The sequence below is a fragment of the Erinaceus europaeus genome, chromosome 8, assembly GCF_950295315.1.
Source record: "Erinaceus europaeus chromosome 8, mEriEur2.1, whole genome shotgun sequence".
Taxonomy (NCBI): Eukaryota; Metazoa; Chordata; class Mammalia; order Eulipotyphla; family Erinaceidae; genus Erinaceus; species Erinaceus europaeus.
In genome coordinates this window covers 104,265,320-104,283,726 of record NC_080169.1, presented here as the reverse complement: position 1 = coordinate 104,283,726, position 18,407 = coordinate 104,265,320, and the positions used below count along the sequence as shown (strand labels likewise).

The following is an 18,407-nucleotide window of genomic DNA, read 5'->3' as shown; positions in this document are numbered from 1 at the left end:
GTGACAGCAAGAGTCTAAGACGGGTGGCCTAGTGGGCTGAGGCTAGGTGATGAGTCCACAGTGTAGGGGAGAGGGAGTCTTAAAGCATGTCTTCAATGATAACTGAGGACTATTGGGACATTACTGTGAGTCCTTTAGAAGCATCTGCAAAGCATTAGGCCAAATGAATGTGGTTAATGCATCACAAAGAGAAGGGTCAAAGTCAGGAGTGCTTTCAGCAAATCAACAGTCTGGTTGTATCAATCCATGATACAACCTATAACCAAAGAGAAGGGTTCTCTGGTAACATCTCAAATAACCAGAAATGATATGACAACCTCAGTCTGTCAGGATAGACTCTCGGTTATATTTATTTTCACATACAATGGTAGCATAATTTTCTTACTAAATCCACCCTCCTTTTTTAAAACCATAAGCTGACTATTGACTCAAGAAAACTAAAGCCTGGTGATGATACAACCCAGCTTTTCTCCTCTTACTTTATTTATTTATTTTTTATTAATAAAAGGAAACATTGACAAAACCATAGGATAAGAGGGGTACAGCTTCACACAATTCCCACCAACAGAACTCCGTATCCCATCCCCTCCCCTGATAGCGTTCCTATTCTTTAACCATCTGGGAGTATGGACCCAGGGTCATTATGGGGTGCAGAAGGTGGAAGGTCTGGCTTCTATAATTGCTTCTCTGCTGAACATGGGCATTGGCAGGTCGATCCATACTCCCAGACTGCCTCTCTCTTTCCCTAGTGGGGTGGGGTTCTGGGGAATCGGAGCTCCAAGACACATTGGTGGGGTCGTCTGCCCAGGGAAGTGCAGTTGGCATCATGTTAGCATCTGGAACCTGGTGGCTGAAAAGAGAGTTAACATATAAAGCCAAACAAGTTGTTGATTAATCACGAAACTAAAGGCTGGAATAGTGCAGATGAGGAAATTGATCTGATTTTAACATGCCCTTGTGGGCTGTCTCTAGCCAAGCCACCAAGTCTCTATTCTTGGTTTTGTTCACTAATTTTGTCTGGAGATATGGGGGTGGCGTGGCTAACATCACACATTACATTAATTCTCTTCTTATCTCCCTTGTGTTTTTGGAGTACTATTTGCTCATTTGGCAGTTCCCTGCTCTCTAACCAAACTTCATACATTTCCTTAAGTTAATACTTAAGAAAGTGTTAGTGGAAGCAACTGACATTCAGCTCCCTGGAGGCCCCTGTTATCTCACACCTGGATCCTTTCAGTAGGTTTCTTAATGGTTTGCCTGGCATTCACCCCTCTCTGTATAATCTACCCTATATACCAAGATTAATCTCCCTCAACTTCTGTTTTCCTCACAATAACAAACCTTAAGAGCTACCACACCTCCCACCCCCATGGACTACAGGATGAAGTCCAGACTTCTCAGCCTGAGGGTTAAGTCTGCTTACAGCTCAGTTGCCATTTATTTTCTGGCCCTTTTACCTTAATTCCCTCTTCAATAAATATAGTTGCCAAGCCCTCCCAAGGTCTTCCTCTTTTGTACTGTTGTTTATTCTCCATTTGCCCCAGGGCCTTTGATTCTCAATGTTCATCTAAATCCTCCTCATCCAACTTTTAAGTTCCAGTCCAGCTGATCAGATCCTCCCCTCCCCCCATGCCCAGCTCTCCCTGTCTTTATATTTTCTTACATTGTGTTTTTTGTTTATAAAGCTATGCACTCCACTCTACCCTAATTTGTAAGTTCCTGAAAAGCATCCCATTTAAAGATAGAAATGACTTCATGGTAATCGATTTTTTTTTTTTTTTTTTACTCTATGGAGAAACCCAAGTTCCAGGATTGTGATTTATGGTCATTGAGTGAAATGCACTGGATTCATTATTTATTGTCGTATGCCGTGTCTAGTACAGTGCCAAAGGGCTTTCACAAAACGCATCCCATGGAGTCCTTGTTGAGGGACGAATAAATTCACTGATTCTCTTGTTTTCTTCAAATTGGTAAGTTGTTTTATGATTTAGTTTAATGTGTTAACATAGTTATAGGCTTTGATTTATTTCTCCCAGGTAGGAAGAGACATATAGAATGCCCCAGAGTTGTTATGGATGGATTGCCATGAATTGTGTAGTCTACTTAGATCGTGACTTTGTGCTCCATGAGAGGTGTGTCCTTCTACCTGTCAAATTGGTGAAGTTCTCCAAAGTGGTCCAGAAACTATTTGTAGAATCAGTTAACAATTTCATGTTGTATTTCATCTTCTGAGGAGGCAGACGACTTCAGGTGACATAAAGTTCCAGTAGGACCAAAGAGGGCTTGTTGCAAAGCCAAGCAGTTTTTTGTACACATATTTATCCAGTTGTCATTTCTTCCTTGATTATGTCCTCATTACTGCTTGTATTCATCTGACGTCAGAGAGAATAAAGGAAAAGGGTAGAGTGACTTGGGAAGGAATTCTTTCAACAGATAAACCACACTGGGGGGACACAATGTCGCATGCCATTTGCAGCTAGCTAATAGTAAAATATAAACCTCTTTCTTAGAACTTAAAAAAAAAAAGTTGTAAGAGGGAGCTGGGTGGTAGTGCAGCAGGTTTAGCACAGGTGGAACAAAGCACAAGGACCACAGTAAGGATCTTGGTTCAAACCCTGGCTCCCCACCTGCAGGGGATTCACTTCACAAGTGGTGAAGCAGGTCTGCAGGTGTCTTTCTCTCCTCCTCTCTGTCTTCCCCTCCTCTCTCAATTTCTCTCTGTCCTATCCAACAACAACATCAATAATAACTACAACAATAAAACAACAAGGGCAACATAAAGGAATAAATAAATAAATAAATAAATATTAAAAAAACGTTTTAAGAGCCAGTGGTAGCCCTCTTCCAAAGCAAACAGGCTATCCTTTTAGTTCAGTTAGGAAAGGGGAAAATAAGTACTAATTCTTTCTTTACTGTAGCCTGGAATAGTCTGCGAAGGAGACAAATGACAAGGATCACAAGACAGTAGCCGCCCCTCCCCCCAAAAAAGGATATCTGGTTAATATTGTAAAAATTTAAAGAACTAAGTCAAGTTTTCAGTAAAATACTTCTTTTACCATACTAGTTGAGTTACATACAATGTTATTCATGCTGAACTACATATATTATTTTCAGTGGTTGTATTTTTGTGCAGCTGTTTTTATTTGTTATATGCAACATGTTTGTCCACATCTACAGAGTCCATCTTTAATATAAATGTTCGTAGAAAGGACTTGGATCTTAGAAGCCCTGCAGATTTTCACACAGATGTGTGTGTGTGTGTGTGTGTGTGTGTGTGTGTGTGTGTGTGTGTGATGAGAATAAGTAAATCTTTAAAAGAAAATAAAAAATGTCAATGCAGTGAAAGACAAGATATTCCATCTTACTTTCATTACTAGGGAATTCTTTCTAAGGTATTATTGTCCTTGTTGTTATTTTGGATAGGGGCAGAAATGCAGAGGGAAAATGAAAATAGAAAAGGTAGAAGAAATAGAGACACCTGCTCCACCACTTGTGAAGTTGCCCTACTGCAGGTGGGAGAGGGGTGTGAAGTTTTTTTAAGAACAATTTTACCCTTTGTATATATTTGCATATTCTCTTATTGATAGAATACAGTTAAGTTTCATTTTACTTAAAAGATTTTTTTTTAAATCAACACGTGAATTTTACTTGTCAGTTAAACCTCAATAAGGCTGAAAAATTCAATCTATGAGATAAAGTTTTCTTTTGTTGAGATTTATTAAGAATCAAACCCTACTACTTTATCTTTATTATTGTGTCAGTACTTTCTTTAGTTGGATACTAGATGAAATGTTAGCTGTCAGGTAAGGATTTGTGAATGAGAACTGAGTCTTTTGCAAACCTAGAATTCCATTCAGTGGGAAGGAGGTGTTCCCTGTATGCAATCTCTTTCTAAAAATATTTTATTTTAATGATAGAGAGAGAAAGAGAGAGAGAGCTACAAAGAGAAAAACAAGAGACAGAGACTGAGATACAGACCAGAGCACCGTTCACCTCACACGTGCTGGTGCCTGGGATTGAACCTTGGGTCTCAGAACTTCAGGCATGAAAGTCTTTTGCCCTTTTGCCTGACCATTTGGCTGTCTCCCTTCCCTTTATTCAGTCTCTTAGGGAAGGTGAGAGAAAGAGTCAGGCTTCCCTGTGCAGTAAGAGGAGTCCTCACATTCCATCTTTCTCTCCTCCTACTTCCTGAGTAGTGGAATTGGCGACAGAATTTAACCCCACTGTACTACCATCTTGAAAGGAGTTAACCCAGTTATTTTCTGGCCATTAGTCATTTCTAAGCAGAATGGGAGAGCTAGTGTGGTTTGCTTAGCAGTTATGAGTTGGTTGTGTTTTGAAAGGCACCCATATCCCGCATGATCATACCTGTTTGGATCAGCCAGGTGGTGTTTCTTCCAGGAGTTAGTCCAGCAATATTGCTAAACAATAGAGTGGAAGTGAATTTCTCCAATGCTTACAAACTTCCTACCAGTGCCAAGTCAGGCAGGGAGGAAGCATCACCACTGTAGCCCTGTGCCTGCCCCCAGGAGCCAGGTGTCACATCCACATGGTTATTTCTGAATGTTGTTTAATGTGTGCTGGTAGCATCCTTAGCAATTTGGCAGCAGAACTCACACGTTTATTGAATTTCCTCTGGCTTAGCTATAGAATTAAATTCAAAATGAATAATGGAAAAAAGTGTTGTGCTAAATGTTCTGCATAACATGTGAATGCTTGATGGACCTCAGGTGTTCTTTAGACTATTCCTTTAAATTTTCAAAGAAGAAAACAGAATCCCCTCCCCTCCAAGGTTAAGTAACTTGCCCTAGATCGTGAGTCAGTCATCCATCTGGAAGCTTTTATTGTCTGGTACCTACATGGTTGCTTTTACTACAACTCAGATTTTTCTGTACCCAGTTGTATTCCATAGGTCCAATGGGAGGTACTCTGCCTGGCTCACCCAAGTAAAGCAATTTTAAAGGAAACTAGTGCATACTTACACATCTAGTGTCTTGCCCTCATTCGGGATTTGCTGGTTTAGTTTCTATTTGAAGTGGAACTTGAAGTGTAAGACCTGCTCAGAGTTGGTTGCCACCTTATTTGGGTCATGAGTCAGATTGTATGGCAGCTTGTGAAGGGCCTACTTAGCTGACAGCCGCTGGGCGTACCTTTGGGATCCACTGTAGTGTGCCTTCCCAGGCCAAACTATTTCTGAGCTTGAAATGTTAGTAGGGCAACCAGAACTGGGCATTCTGCTCACCACAGGATTCTTTCTTCTCATGGACAGTTTCCCCATTGTCATGGTCAGAGGTGCTCTGCTACCTCCCCTCTCCTATCACCTGTGTCAGACCAATAGCATAGTCCAGCCTGTTTCTCCCTGCATTCTCTCCTTGATGCCTTTCCTCAATAAATATCTTGAATCTGTTTTTTAAAATATTTATTAATTTATTCCCTTTTGTTGCCCTTGTTGTTTTTATTGTTGTAGTTATTATTGTTGATGTTGTTGTTGTTGTTGGATAGGACAGAGAGAAATGGAGAGAGAAGGGGAAGACAGAGGGGGGAGAGAAAGATAGACACCTGCAGATTTGCTTCACTGCCTGTAAAGCGACCCCCCTACAGGTGGGGAGCCAGGGGCTCGAACCAAGATCCTTCCAACGGTTCTTGTGCTTTGTGCCACCTGCACTTAACCCACTATGCTACCACCCGGCTCCCAATATCTTGAATCTTAAGTTCAGTCTCAGTATCTTCATTTCAGAGAACTCAACTGTGAAGTAACGCTATAATTGGATGGTTTTGAAAACTTTGTTATCTCGTAAACTTTGTTTCTGTTTGTTTGTTTATATTACAGTGTATTGACTGCTGTGGAGAAACTTTAGGAATCTCCTCTTGTCCCTCAGTGTTGAAAGATCAGGTGGTCTTCACTTAGTGGCTGCAGTTCTGTTCTTGATATCCTGTCTGGAAATGAATTGGTCAATAAAAGAGGACCTACCCCTTAGAAGGATGTCAGGCATAGTGGGCTGAATTGGTAGTGGGTTCATCAGGTCTTCTTTAGCTAGCCTAATGCCACTTTTACATCATTTCTATTGATAATATTTAAAATGCATTTAAAAATATTTGGTATGATTCTGTAACAAGCAGTAGTGGAAATAAACTATAATGTGGGATGTACAATGAAGTATAAGTACGTAGATGGAAAATACTAGTCTAGGAGCTGGGGAGACAGCATAATGGTTCTGCAAAAGACTCTCGTGCTCTGAGGTCCCAGGTTCAGTGTCAGCACCACCATAAGCCAGAGCTGAGCAGTGCTCTGGTCTTTCTACCTTTCTCTCTGTAGCTATCTTTCATTAACATAAAAGTAAATTGTGTGTGTGTGTGTGTGTGTGTGTCTGTGTGTGTGTGTGTGCGCGCGCGCACGCATTTATTTAAAAAAGAAAGAAAAATTCTAGCCTAGTGTACACTCCCCAACTGTGGGAGTGAGACTGAAATTGAGAAAGGGGGTACAAGATGAGGCACTTGAGGCTGAGCAGCTGTGCTCCCTGACCAAAGCTCTGCATTACCATCATACCATTTTGTCAGAGAGCTAGTCTTCACTCTGGTCAAAAACAAGTAGGTCACTAATTTAGAACTGGCTGTACCTATAGTTATTTGATAAGCCAGTTTTATATTTCCTTCTCTTAAAATAAAAATTAGAAAGAGTGGGGCAATGGATAAAGCATTGGCTTGTCAACCATGAGGTCTGGAGTTCAGTCCCCGGCAGCATATGTGCCAGAGTTCTTTCTCATAAATAAATAAATAAATCTTTTTTTAAAAAATTGGGAAGTAAGTTCAGGGGGCCAGCAAAATAGATCACTTGAAGGAAGGAGGGAGGGAGGGAGGGAAGGAAGAAAAGGCAGCAAGGAAAGGGGAAAGAGTAGGATTCCAGAATCATCTCCTTACTTGACCTTAAAGATTTCTCTTTTTTGGGCCAGGTGGTGGGGCACACCTGGTTACGCGCACACATTACAGTGTGCAAGGACTCTCAGTTCAAACCCCTGATTCCCACCTGCAGAGGGAAAGTTCAAGAGTGGTGAAGTAGTGCTCCCTCTCTATCTTCCCATCCCCTCTCAAGCTCTCTCGGTCCTTATCCAATAATAGATAAATTAATTTTTTTAAAAAAAGAATTCTCTTTTGAGTTTTGGTCCATACTCTCAGAGGGACAAAGAAAAGTGTTAAGTTTCTAATGGAGGGGATGGGACACAAAACTCTGGTGGTGAGGACTGTATGAAACTGGACCCCTATCATCTTACAGTCTTGTTCATCATTCTTGTCAATCATCACCATATCACTAGAAAAATATAATACAAGAATCATATGTAGTCAGCAAGGAACCTGGGACTTACTGTTTACAAAATGAGTTGAATGATTTGAAGGGTTTTATTTTGTTTTTCCTAGTTCTGAATCTACAGTAAATTACAAGAGGAGAAATCACCTCTGACCAATTGGTCCCAATAGTGTGAAAATTAAATCTAAATTTATACTGAACAAATAGAAGTGACTACAAAAGTAAAAGAATTCTAAGTTGTACAGCAAATTGTCTCCGTACTATTGTCCAATTTATTTGTCAGAACAGTGACACCAGACACTTTGGCACTGAGAGTGCACTTTAACTTGCATCTCTTAGAGCAATTTTAAAACTGTTCATCTCTATAGTAAAATAAGATTTTATATACATGCTTCAAAATGGCAGCGTTACTCCCCACAATATGGAATAAGAGGATAGACATTTTAGTAGAATTCCCCCCTGAAGCACATAATCTCAAACGCCTGGTTTTCTCTTTCTTGCCCTAGGTACCTTGTCAGCTGTGGTCCAGACTTGAGACTTGTATGCTTTTACATGTCATGATGACATTCCGTGGTTCATAAAACCAGTCTTTCTGCAGTCCAATTTGCTAATAAAAGTCTCTTTTTGCTTTAAGTCCACATCAGTGAGTATTTTCATTAACTGCAGGACTTCATTGGCTGTTTTCTCGTTCAGATGCAATTCTCCTCTTAAGAGTTTCTAAATTTAATAATGATCCTGTTACATAGAGTCTGTTTGCATCTTACAGGATAGACATTAGTCTGTGAGTTGCTGTTCAGCATGGTCTTCTATGTTGCATTCACAGAGTAACTAATGCTGGTGCCATTAGGGAATATACTTATCTGAGTATTCTGAAACCCTAACAGTTCATTTCCCTTTTGGATCAGCATTTATCTCTTAAGTTCTAGGTATTATGTCGGGCATTCTTTTTTCCAATGGATGTTGAGAGCATAGCACAGAATACATGATACTCAACTACACGGTGATATGTCTCGGCACCTTTCATGAAATATCATGTTGCTTTGCAGTCGAAAGCTAATAAATTATAATGGAATCCTCATATGCCTGTTCTCAGGAATAGTCTGTGAAGTATTTTACAAGGAGTCTGGTTTTATCACAGCCCACGCAGAACTAGATCATGCCAACTAAATGTCAGCCCTGCATGAACTGAACACGAGTTTTCAGATGGCACACTTTTGCAGTGCATCCCTAAAATCAGAATATAGTGCAATAAAGTCTCTATCCAGGCCCTACAATATAGACAGACATTTATTGGACAGAAATGTTTTAGCAGTCAGGGACAAAATAATGCATTCATGCCATCGTTTAAAATTCCACCAGATCGCACTCCTCTGCTGTTTTCAGCAAAGGATCACCTGAGGCCGAGGAGGTTGTTTGTAAATGACTTCAGACAAGCACACACAACAGGATTATCTAACCACGGGTTCTTCAACTGATAACAGTTTTGCTTCCCAGGGGACATTTGGCAGTATCTGGAAACATGCTTTAATGTCACATTTCAAGGTCCGGGGCTTGTCCTTGTGATGTCACAGGGGCCATGAATATAAAAAACAACAACAACAACCAAACAAACTAGTGTAGTCATGGGCTCTTTGGAATGTAACTAAAATAATACTACTATCTACAAAACAGAGACAACCCCCCCCCCCCAACTCTTCATATGAACTATTTCAGCCCTCAGGTGCATGATTAATCTACTATTTGTTTGACTCTGTATGTTAACTCTTTTTTCAGTCACCAGGTTCCAGATGCTAACATGATGCCAACTAGACTTCCCTGGGCAGATGACCCCACCAATGTGTCCTGGAAAGAGAGAGACAGGTTGGGAGTATTGACCAACATGCCAATGCCCATGTTCAGTGGGGAAGCAGTTGCAGAAGCCAGACCTTCCACCTTCTACATCCCTGGGTCCATACTCCCAGAGAGATAAAAAATAGGAAAGCTATCAGAGGAGGGGATGGGCTATGGAGTTCTGGTGGTGACAATTGTGAGGAGTTGCATCCCTTTTATCCTATGGTTTTTGTCAGTGTTTCCTTTTTATAAATAAAAATTTAAAATATTTCTCTGGAAAAGCCAACTTCCAAAAGTCAAAGCCACAGGTCTTTCTTCCTTACAACTTCTCAGGTTACCCATCCTTTCTGTAAAACAGATTTAGGCATTGCTTTGCTTTATGTTACTTAGCCTGTGTATATTCTTGTATTGGGTTGTCAGAAAAGTCATGATGTACTTTTTTTGTTTTTTTTGTTTGTTTGTTTGTTTTTTTATTTTTTTTAAATTTTTTATTTAAGAAAGGATTAATGAACAAAAACATAAGGTAGGAGGGGTACAACTCCACACAATTCCCACCACCCAATCTCCATAGCCCACCCCCTCCCATGATAGCTTTCCCATTCTCTAGCCCTCTGGGAGCATGGATCCAGGGTCGTTGAGGGTTGCAGAAGGTAGAAGGTCTGGCTTCTGTAATTGCTTCCCCGCTGAACATGGGCATTGACTGGTTGGTCCATACTCCCAGTCTGCCTCTCTCTTTCCCTAGTAAGGTGTGTTTCTGGGGAAGCTGAGCTCCAGGACACATTGGTGGGATCTTCAATCCAGGGAAGCCTGGCCAGCATCCTGGTGGCATCTGGAGCCTGGTGATTGAAAAGAGAGTTAACATACGAAGCCAAACAATTTGTTGAGCAATCATGGATCCCAAGATTGGAATAGTGGAGAGGAAGTGTTAGGGAGGTACTCACTGCAAACTCTAGTGTACTACTGCTTTCAGGTATATATTCTGCAGTAGTTTATGGATACGTGTGCACATAAGCTCTCTCTCACAGAAACTGGTGTATATCTAGGTTATGGGACTTTGTTAGAAAGTGAACTACCTTAGATGAAATTAGAGTGTACTATAAAAGGAAAGGTCTCACCCGAGTAATGAAGCTGAAGGGTTGTCATTCCACACATGAAGTCTCTGGACACAGTCTGAGGTGAAGCATGTTGAGGTGGCAATCGTTGCGTTGGTTAGGTTGTGATCGGCGGATGCAATATTATTTGGTTTGGATTGGGAGATGCATACGGGAAAGTGGGCCCTATCCAAGGGTTCCAGGACTGGGGGAAGTAGGGGCTCTATAGTGGAGATGTGAGGTTCCTGCTGTCTTAGGGTTCAAAAAGACAATCGATAGTTAATGTTATCATCAGTGTCCAGTATCTTGTATATAGCTGTGCTATTGGATGCTTCTAATCTACTTGGTCTAGGCTTTTGAGAGAGTCCGCGTATCAAATACACAGCCTATATATTAAAAGGATTCAGTTTGTGTTTTGAGAGACTTTGAGACATACAATTGATTTTCCCCCTCATATTAATTAACTACTGACTTATATGTCTACATTTTGCTAGGAGTGTACATAAACACCATTCCCTCCACCAAAGGACTGTGACCCATCCCTCCCACCCACTCCCACCCCCCACTGGCCCAGGAAGCTACATGTCTACCCCTCACCACTGGGTTTTTACTTTGGTGCCCTACTTACAATTTGGTCAGGTCCTGCTTTTAGTTTCCCTTTCAGATCTTCTTAATCAACTTCTGTTGATGAGTGGGATCATCCCATACTCATCTTTATCTTTCTGACTTAGTTCACTTAACATAATTCCTTCTAGCTCTGTCCAAGATGGGTCAGAGAAGGTGGGTTCATTGTTTTTGATAGCTGCATAGTATTCCATTGTGTATATATACCACAGCTTTCTCAGCCACTCATCTGTTGTTGGGCACCTGGGTTGCTTCCAGGTTTTAGCTATTATGAATTGTGCTGCTATGAACATAGGAGTACATACCTCCTTTTGGTTGGGTGTTATGGAGTCCTTGGGGTATAGCCCCAGGAGAGGAATTACTGGATCATATGGAAGGTCCATGTCTAGCCTTCTGAGAGTTTTCCAGACTGCTCTCCACAGAGCAGTACCAATTTACATTCCCACCAGCAATGTAAAAGGGTTCCTCTGTCCCCACATCCTCTCCAGCATTTGTTGCTGCTGTCCTTTTTGATGTATGCCATTCTTACAGGAATGAGGTGGTATCTTAGTGTTGTCTTAATTTGCATTTCTCTGACAATCAGTGACCTAGAACAGTTTTTCATATGTTTGTTAGCCTTTTGGATCTCCTCTGAGGTGAATGTTTTGTTCATATCCTCTGCCCATTTTTGGATGGGGTCATTTGCTTTTTTGGTGCTAAGTTTGCTGAGCTCTTTATATATTTTGGTAATTAGTTTCTTGTCTGATGTCTGGCATGTGAAGATCTTCTCCCATTCTGTGAGGGGTCTCTCTGTTTGTTTAATAGTTTCTTTGGATGTGCAGAAGCTTTTCAATTTGATGTAGTCCCATTGGTTTGTTTCTGCTTCAGTCTTCCTTGCAATTGGGTTTGATTCATCAAAGATGTCCTTTAGGTGTAGGTGGGAAAGTGTTTTACCAATGTTTTCCTCTAAGTATTTGATTGTTTCTCGTCTGACATCTAGGTCTTTGATCCATTTCGAGTTGATTTTTGTTTCTGGTGAGATAAAGTGGTTCAATTTCATTCTTCTGCATTTTTCAACCCAGTTTTCCCAGCACCATTTATTGAAGAGAGCCTCCTTCTTCCATGTAATCCTTTGAGCCCCCTTATCAAAGATTAGATGCCCATAGGTGTTGGGATTTACTTCTGGGCTTTCAAAAATTCTGTTCCACTGGTCTGTGTGCCTATTTTTTTCCAGTACCATGCTGTTTTGATGACGATGGCTTTATAATATAGTTTAAGGTCTGGGAGTGTGGTGCCTCCATTTTTGTTTCTTTTCCTTAAGATGGTTTTGGCAATTTTAGGTGTTTTCAGGTTCCAGATAAATGATTGTAGTGTTTGTTCTGTTCTCTTAAAGAAGCTTGGTGGAGCTTTGATGGGTATTGCATTAAATTTGTATATGGCTCTGGGGAGAATATTCATTTTGATGATATTTATTCTTCCAATCCATGAGCATGGGATATCTTTCCATTTCTTGGTATCAGTTTCTATTTCCTTGAGTAGCAACTCATAGTTTTCAGCATACAAGTCTTTCACTTCTTTGGTCAACTTTATTCCTAGGTATTTGATTGATTTTGCTGAAACAGTAAATGGGAGTGATTTCTGGATGTCTTCTTCAGATTGTTTGCATAAAGAAATGCCACTGATTTTTGTACATTGATTTTGTAGCCTGATACCTTGCTATATTGCCTAATAACTTCCAGTAATTTTCTACTAGATTCTTTAGGTCTTTCTATGTATACTATCATATCATCTGCAAATAGTGAGAGCTTGACTTCTTCCCTTCCAATCTGTATCCCTTTGATTTCTTTCTCTTGCCTGATTGCTATGGCAAGAACTTCCAATACTATGTTGAAGAGTAACGGTGACAGTGGACAACCCTGTCTAGTCCCTGATCTGAGGGGGAATGCTTTCAGCTTCTGTCCATTGAGTATGATGTTGGCTGTAGGTTTGCTATATATAGACTCTACTATCTTGAGGAATTTCCCATCTATTCCCATTTTTTGTAGAGTTTTGAGCATGAATGGGTGTTGGATTTTGTCAAAGGCTTTCTCTGCATCTATTGAGATAATCATGTGGTTTTTGGCTTTGCTTTTATTGATGTGGTGAATGACATTGATTGACTTACGGATGTTGAACCAGCCTTGCATTCCTGGGATGAATCCCACTTGGTCATGATGAACAATCTTTTTGATGTGTTGCTGTATCCGGTTGGCCAAGATCTTGTTTAATATTTTGGCATCTATGTTCATCAGAGATATTGGTCTGTAGTTTTCCTTTTTTGTTCTGTCCCTATCAGCTTTTGGTATCTCAGTGATGTTGGATTCATAAAAGGTGGAAGGGAGTATTCCTGTTTCTTCAATCTTATGGAATAGCTTAAGAAGTATGGGTATTAACTGTTTCCTGAAAGTTTTGTAGAATTCATTTGTGAAGCCATCTGGTCCAGGACTTTTGTTGTTGGGGAGATTCTTAATAACGGTTTCAATTTCTTTGTCTGTGATTGGTGCATTTAGATTTTGTAGTTCTTCTTGGTTCAGTTTTGGAAGTACATAGGTTTCTAGGAATTGTTCCATTTCTTCCAGATTCTCTAGCTTGGTGGCATATAGTTCTTTATAGAAGTTTCGCAGGATTCTCTGGATTTCTGTTGTGTCAGTTGTGATATCTCCTGCATCGTTTACAATTCTATTAATTTGAGTTTTCTCTCTTTTTTGTTTGTTGAGTCTGGCTAGGGGTTTGTCAATTTTGTTTAATCTTTCAAAGAACCAACATTTGGCTTCATTGATCTTTTGTATGGTTCTTTTATTTTCGATGTTGTTTATTTCTGCTTGAACTTTAGTGATTTCTGTCCTTCTGGTTGCTTTAGGGTTCCTTTGTTCCTCTTCCTCTAAGTCGTTGAGGTGTGCAGTACGGTCGTTCATTTGAGCTTCTTCTTGGTGTTTAATATGTGGTTGTATAGCTATAAATTTCCCTCTCAGTACTGCTTTAGCTGTGTCCCAAATATTTTGATAGGTTGTGTCTTCATTTTCATTAGTTTCCAGCAACATTTGAATTTCCTATTTGAGTGAGTCTCTGACCCAGTGGTTCTTAAGGAGCATGTTGTTTAGTTTCCAAATTCTGTGACTTTTAATAATTTTCTGTTGTTAAATGTTAGTTTTACTCCACTGTGGTCTGAGAAGATACTTGGGATGATTTCAATGCTCTTGAATTTATTGATGCTGTCTTTGTGGCCTAACATGTGGTCTATCCTTGAGTATGTGTTATGTGGATTTGAAAAGAAGGTGTATTCCAGTTTTTTGGGGTGGAGGAGTCTGAAAATGTCCAAGAGGTCTAGTGTGTCGATCTATTTATTCAATTCTCTTGTATCTTTATTGGTTCTCTGCTTTGTTGATCTGTCTAAGTGTGAGAGTGGGGTATTGAAGTCTCCCACTATTATTGTATTACTATTGATGTATTTTTGAAATTCTTTCAGTAGATGCTTAATGTATTTAGATGGTCCCTCATTGGGTGCATAGATGTTAATAATTGTTAAGTCTTCTTGGCTGATTGATCCTCTAATCATTATGTAATGTCCTTGCCTATCTTTTATTACTTTATTTAATTTAAAATCTATCGTATCTGAGATGAGAATGGCTGTTCCTGCCCTTTTTTGTGGTCCGTTAACCTGTATGATAGTTTTCCATCCTTTCACTTTAAGTCTGTGTTTATCTTGTTGTGACAGATGGGATTCTTGCAAGCAGCATATGGTTGGGTTATGTTTTCTAATCCATCCCCCCACCCTGTGCCTTTTGATGGGTGAGTTTAAGCCATTGACATTTATTGATATTATGGATTTAATGTATTGTAGTGCCATTGTTCTAAAAAAAAATTTGTTTGCTCTGATATATTGCAAGTATTATAGTGATGTTCTTGTTTATAAGAGGTCTTTTAGTACCTCTTTCAGGGCTGGCTTGGTGATGGTTGCCTCCTTTAACTGTTGTTTATCTAAGAAGGTTTTGATCCCTCCATCTAGTTTGAATGAAAGTCTAGCAGGATATATTATCCTTGGTTGAAACCCTTTTTCATTCAGGGCTCAATAGATATCTTGCCACTCCCTTCTGGCTTTTAGAGTTTGAGTGGAGAAGTCTGCAGATAATCTTATGGGTTTTCCCTTGTATGTGACTTTTTGTTTCTCTCTTGCAGCCTTTAGGATCCTTTCTTTATCCTTACTTCTTCTCTTTGTGACTATGATGTGTCTTGGTGTCTTCAGGTCTGGGTTGATTCTGTTTGGTACTCTCTGGGCCTCTTGAACCTTGATATCCTTTCTGTTATTCAGGTCTGGGAAGTTTTCTTGTATTATTTCCTCTAGAATGTTTGCTTCCCCTTCCTCTCTTTCTTCCTCTGGCAGGCCAATTATACGAATGTTACTTCTTTTGAGATCATCCCATATGTCTCTGTTGTTGTTTTCAGTGTCTCTCAATCTCTTTTTAATCTCTTTCACCTCTTTCTTTGTTTTCTCTAACTCATCCTCTGTCTGACTAATTCTGTTTTCTGCTTCTGTTAGTCTGTTTTCCCTTGCCTCAGCCTCTTTCTTCATTACAGCTATTTCAGCTTTCAGTTCTCTAATTGCCTCAAGATAATCAGTATTTTCCTTGGGGGTCTCAACTGTTGTTTCCCTAATACTGCCATTCCTTTCCTCCAATGTTGTTTTCATTTCTGTGATTAATAAGTTTATTATTGCTTGCATACTTTTCTTATCTATGGTTACTTCTGGCTGATTTGTAGTTTCTTCTGTGCTCTTGTCTTCATTCATTGGAGTAGCAGTTTTATTTGTTTTTGATCTACCCATTTTTTTTATTTATGTGTTTCTTCTTTTTTTTTATGCTCTGTTGTTCCTCAGTTGTTGTGTCTTGAGTACAAGTAACACTGTACTAAATACCTTTATGACAGTTGCACTCACCAACCTCCGGAATTACAGTAGCAACTGAAGTAAGTATTGAAGTAGTTTAATCGTTACCAGTTAGCCAAACAATTTCTCCAGTCCGTGAAAAAATAGTAACCAAATACCAGTGAAGAAAGAGAAAAGAAAGAGAGGATAGCAAGAATAGACAGTTATGCAAATCTACTATCCACTGTATATTCTAGGGGTAACAAGAGGGGAAAGGGAACTAGAGCAGAGATACACACATAGAGAGTCCACTCTGAGTCCGATTTCTTCCCCAAAGTAATTCACAAATTCAGAAAGGCAAAGAAGAAGGAAGAAGTGTATGACAAGATTTTTAAAAAAGAGAGAGAGAGAGACAAGAGAGAAAAGGGAGAAGATAAGAAAAAGAGTTGTAATTAAAGAGCAGTGCAACTTCCCAAATGTGTATCAGTGAATTAAAAAAAAAGCACCCTGTTTGGTGGTGTGGGGTATCCTGCTAGGAGCTGGTCCCCAGGGACTGCTTATGGCGCGGGGGGGGGGGGGGGAGGTATGCTTGAAAATTAAAAGGAAGAAAAAAGAATTTTTTTCCCCTACTCTAATTCTTAACCCAAATTAAGTTATAGTCATCTCCTTGTCACCGCTATGACACCTTATTGGCTGGCCTGCTAAAGGCAGAAAATCCTATTGTCTCCAGGGGATGTGTTCAGAGCTCAGCGGCTAGCAGCTTCTCAGTCTGCCATCTTCTGGGAAACCCCCCCCCCCTCCAGACTTTTTTAAAGGATTTCTCGAAAATGAAAACTAGTTCCAAGTCCTTTGATCCAATGAGAGCTATACTTAAGAAGTCTTTGGATCCGTCCTCAGGGTCGCGGTGGTCCCTGGATACTCCCAAGAGAAAGCCCCTGAGCTACAGTGCTCCCTCCGGGTCCTCTGCCGGCCGCCCAGCAGCGCTCTGCAACCGGCGGAGGAGCCGCCTTTCCTGGCGGAGGACAATGCCCGGCGCCTCCTGGGAAGTCTGGAGCTCCGCTAGTCCGTGCCACCTTTACTCTAATTCTTAACCCAAATTAAATTATAGTCACCTCTCTGGTGACTATAATTATTGACTGGCCTGCTAAAGGCAGAAAATCCTACCGTTTCCAGATGTGATCAGAGCACACACTGCTAGCAGCTTCTCAGTCCGCCATCTTCTTTTTTTTGTTTTTTTTTTACTTCTAGGGTTATCACTGGGGCTCAGTGCCTGTGCTACAAACCCACTGCACCTGGAGGCCTTTTTTTTTCTTTTTCTTTTTCCCTTTTGAGAAGATAGAGAGAAATTGACAGAGGAGGGGCAGATAGAAAGGGAGAAAGAAAGACACCTGCATATCTGCTTCACTACTTGTGAAGCGACCCTCTGCAGGTGGGGAGCTGGGAGCTTGAACTGGGATCCTTGCTCAGGTCCTTGCACTTTGTACTATATGTGCTTAACCAGGTGTGCTACTGCCCGGCCCTGGCATGATGTACTTACCTATGCAAAAATGTGTCCTGACTTTTTCTCAACCCAGGAGTTTTCATTTTACTGTTAAGAACCTATATCTAGTATTTATCATGCTGGGTAAATGAGCCATTTTCACTAATAAAATCTGGTTTCCATCAGGCACTGGAATAAATAAAAAAATATCTTTTCTTGATCAGGGCATGGATGAGTGCAGCCTGATTTTTGAGCGTTCCATTTCAAGCTTCCAATAAAAGTACTTGCTGATGATTCCTGGATTTCGTGGTCTTCACTAACATGGTAGTGATAGCACCTCATTCCATACTTTAAGTCATTTGCTTCTCTCTTCTGTCTGCTTGCTTCCTGTAAGCTCTTTACCTTAATTTACTTTATACCATTTCTACTATAGTGACCTTAGTGTCTTCTATGTGGTAGATATAGACTTAGAGCAAGCCAATGAAAGAAGACAGAAGTAAATCCCATCCCCTCCCTTGGAATGTACATTGAGAGAGAGGGCAGGTACCACGCTTGTAGAAATGAAGGCAAGGCAAAAACTAAAACAGCTACCATAGTGACCTGCTGAAGTTTCATGAGGGGGGCCAGGAGATAGCTTACCCAGTACAGGTAGACAGTGAGCAAGACCGTGGCTTCCATCCCTTATACCACCTGGGACCACTGTGGTTGGCACCAAGGGAGCCCCATGGGTGATGAATCAGTGCTAAGGTATCTTTCCTCCCAGTGTTTCTCTCTTAATGAAATGTGGAAAGTCTGGGTCTCGGAGGCTGCTCAGAAGTATCACACATACAAGAGACCAGCGTTCATGCCCCAGATGCACTGCATATAAAAAAGAGAGAGGTGGTCCGGGAGGTGGCGCAGCGGATAAAGCATCAGACTCTCAGGCATGATGTCCTGAGTTCAATCCCCAGCAGCACATGTACCTACCAGAGTGATGTCTGGCTCTTTCTCTCTCCTCCTATGTTTCTCATTAATAAGTATATAAAATAAAAAAAAAAAGAGATCGAGAGAGAGAACACAAAGTCTTGTTAGGTTTAAAAGTGGGGGACAAGAGACCACAGCAGTTGTAACTTTATAAAATATTCATAATGGTGAGAGCATTCAAGAAGGGCCTGGGAACAAGGGCTGTAGGTCTATACATGGTCCCATGGTTATTTAGAA

At 40.5% G+C, this 18,407-nt stretch overlaps 1 protein-coding gene and 1 long non-coding RNA gene across 4 annotated transcripts in view; one reads left to right on the top strand and one right to left on the bottom strand.

The window, feature by feature from the left end:
- CHCHD3 (coiled-coil-helix-coiled-coil-helix domain containing 3) overlaps positions 1 to 18,407 on the top strand; it is a 346,441-nt gene that overhangs the window by 210,094 nt on the left and 117,940 nt on the right. The gene's annotated exons all lie outside the window — the stretch shown is intronic.
- LOC132539800 (uncharacterized) lies at positions 646 to 5,070 on the bottom strand. Of its 3 annotated transcripts, none has more exons than XR_009551092.1 (3): positions 4,983 to 5,070; positions 2,147 to 2,372; positions 646 to 850 (listed from the first exon to the last, which is right to left on the bottom strand). It is a non-coding gene; the product is annotated as an uncharacterized LOC132539800 (long non-coding RNA). The 3 variants fall into 3 exon arrangements; XR_009551094.1 differs by lacking the exon at positions 4,983 to 5,070 and adding an exon at positions 4,369 to 4,421; XR_009551093.1 differs by lacking the exon at positions 646 to 850 and having other exon boundaries at positions 1,813 to 2,372.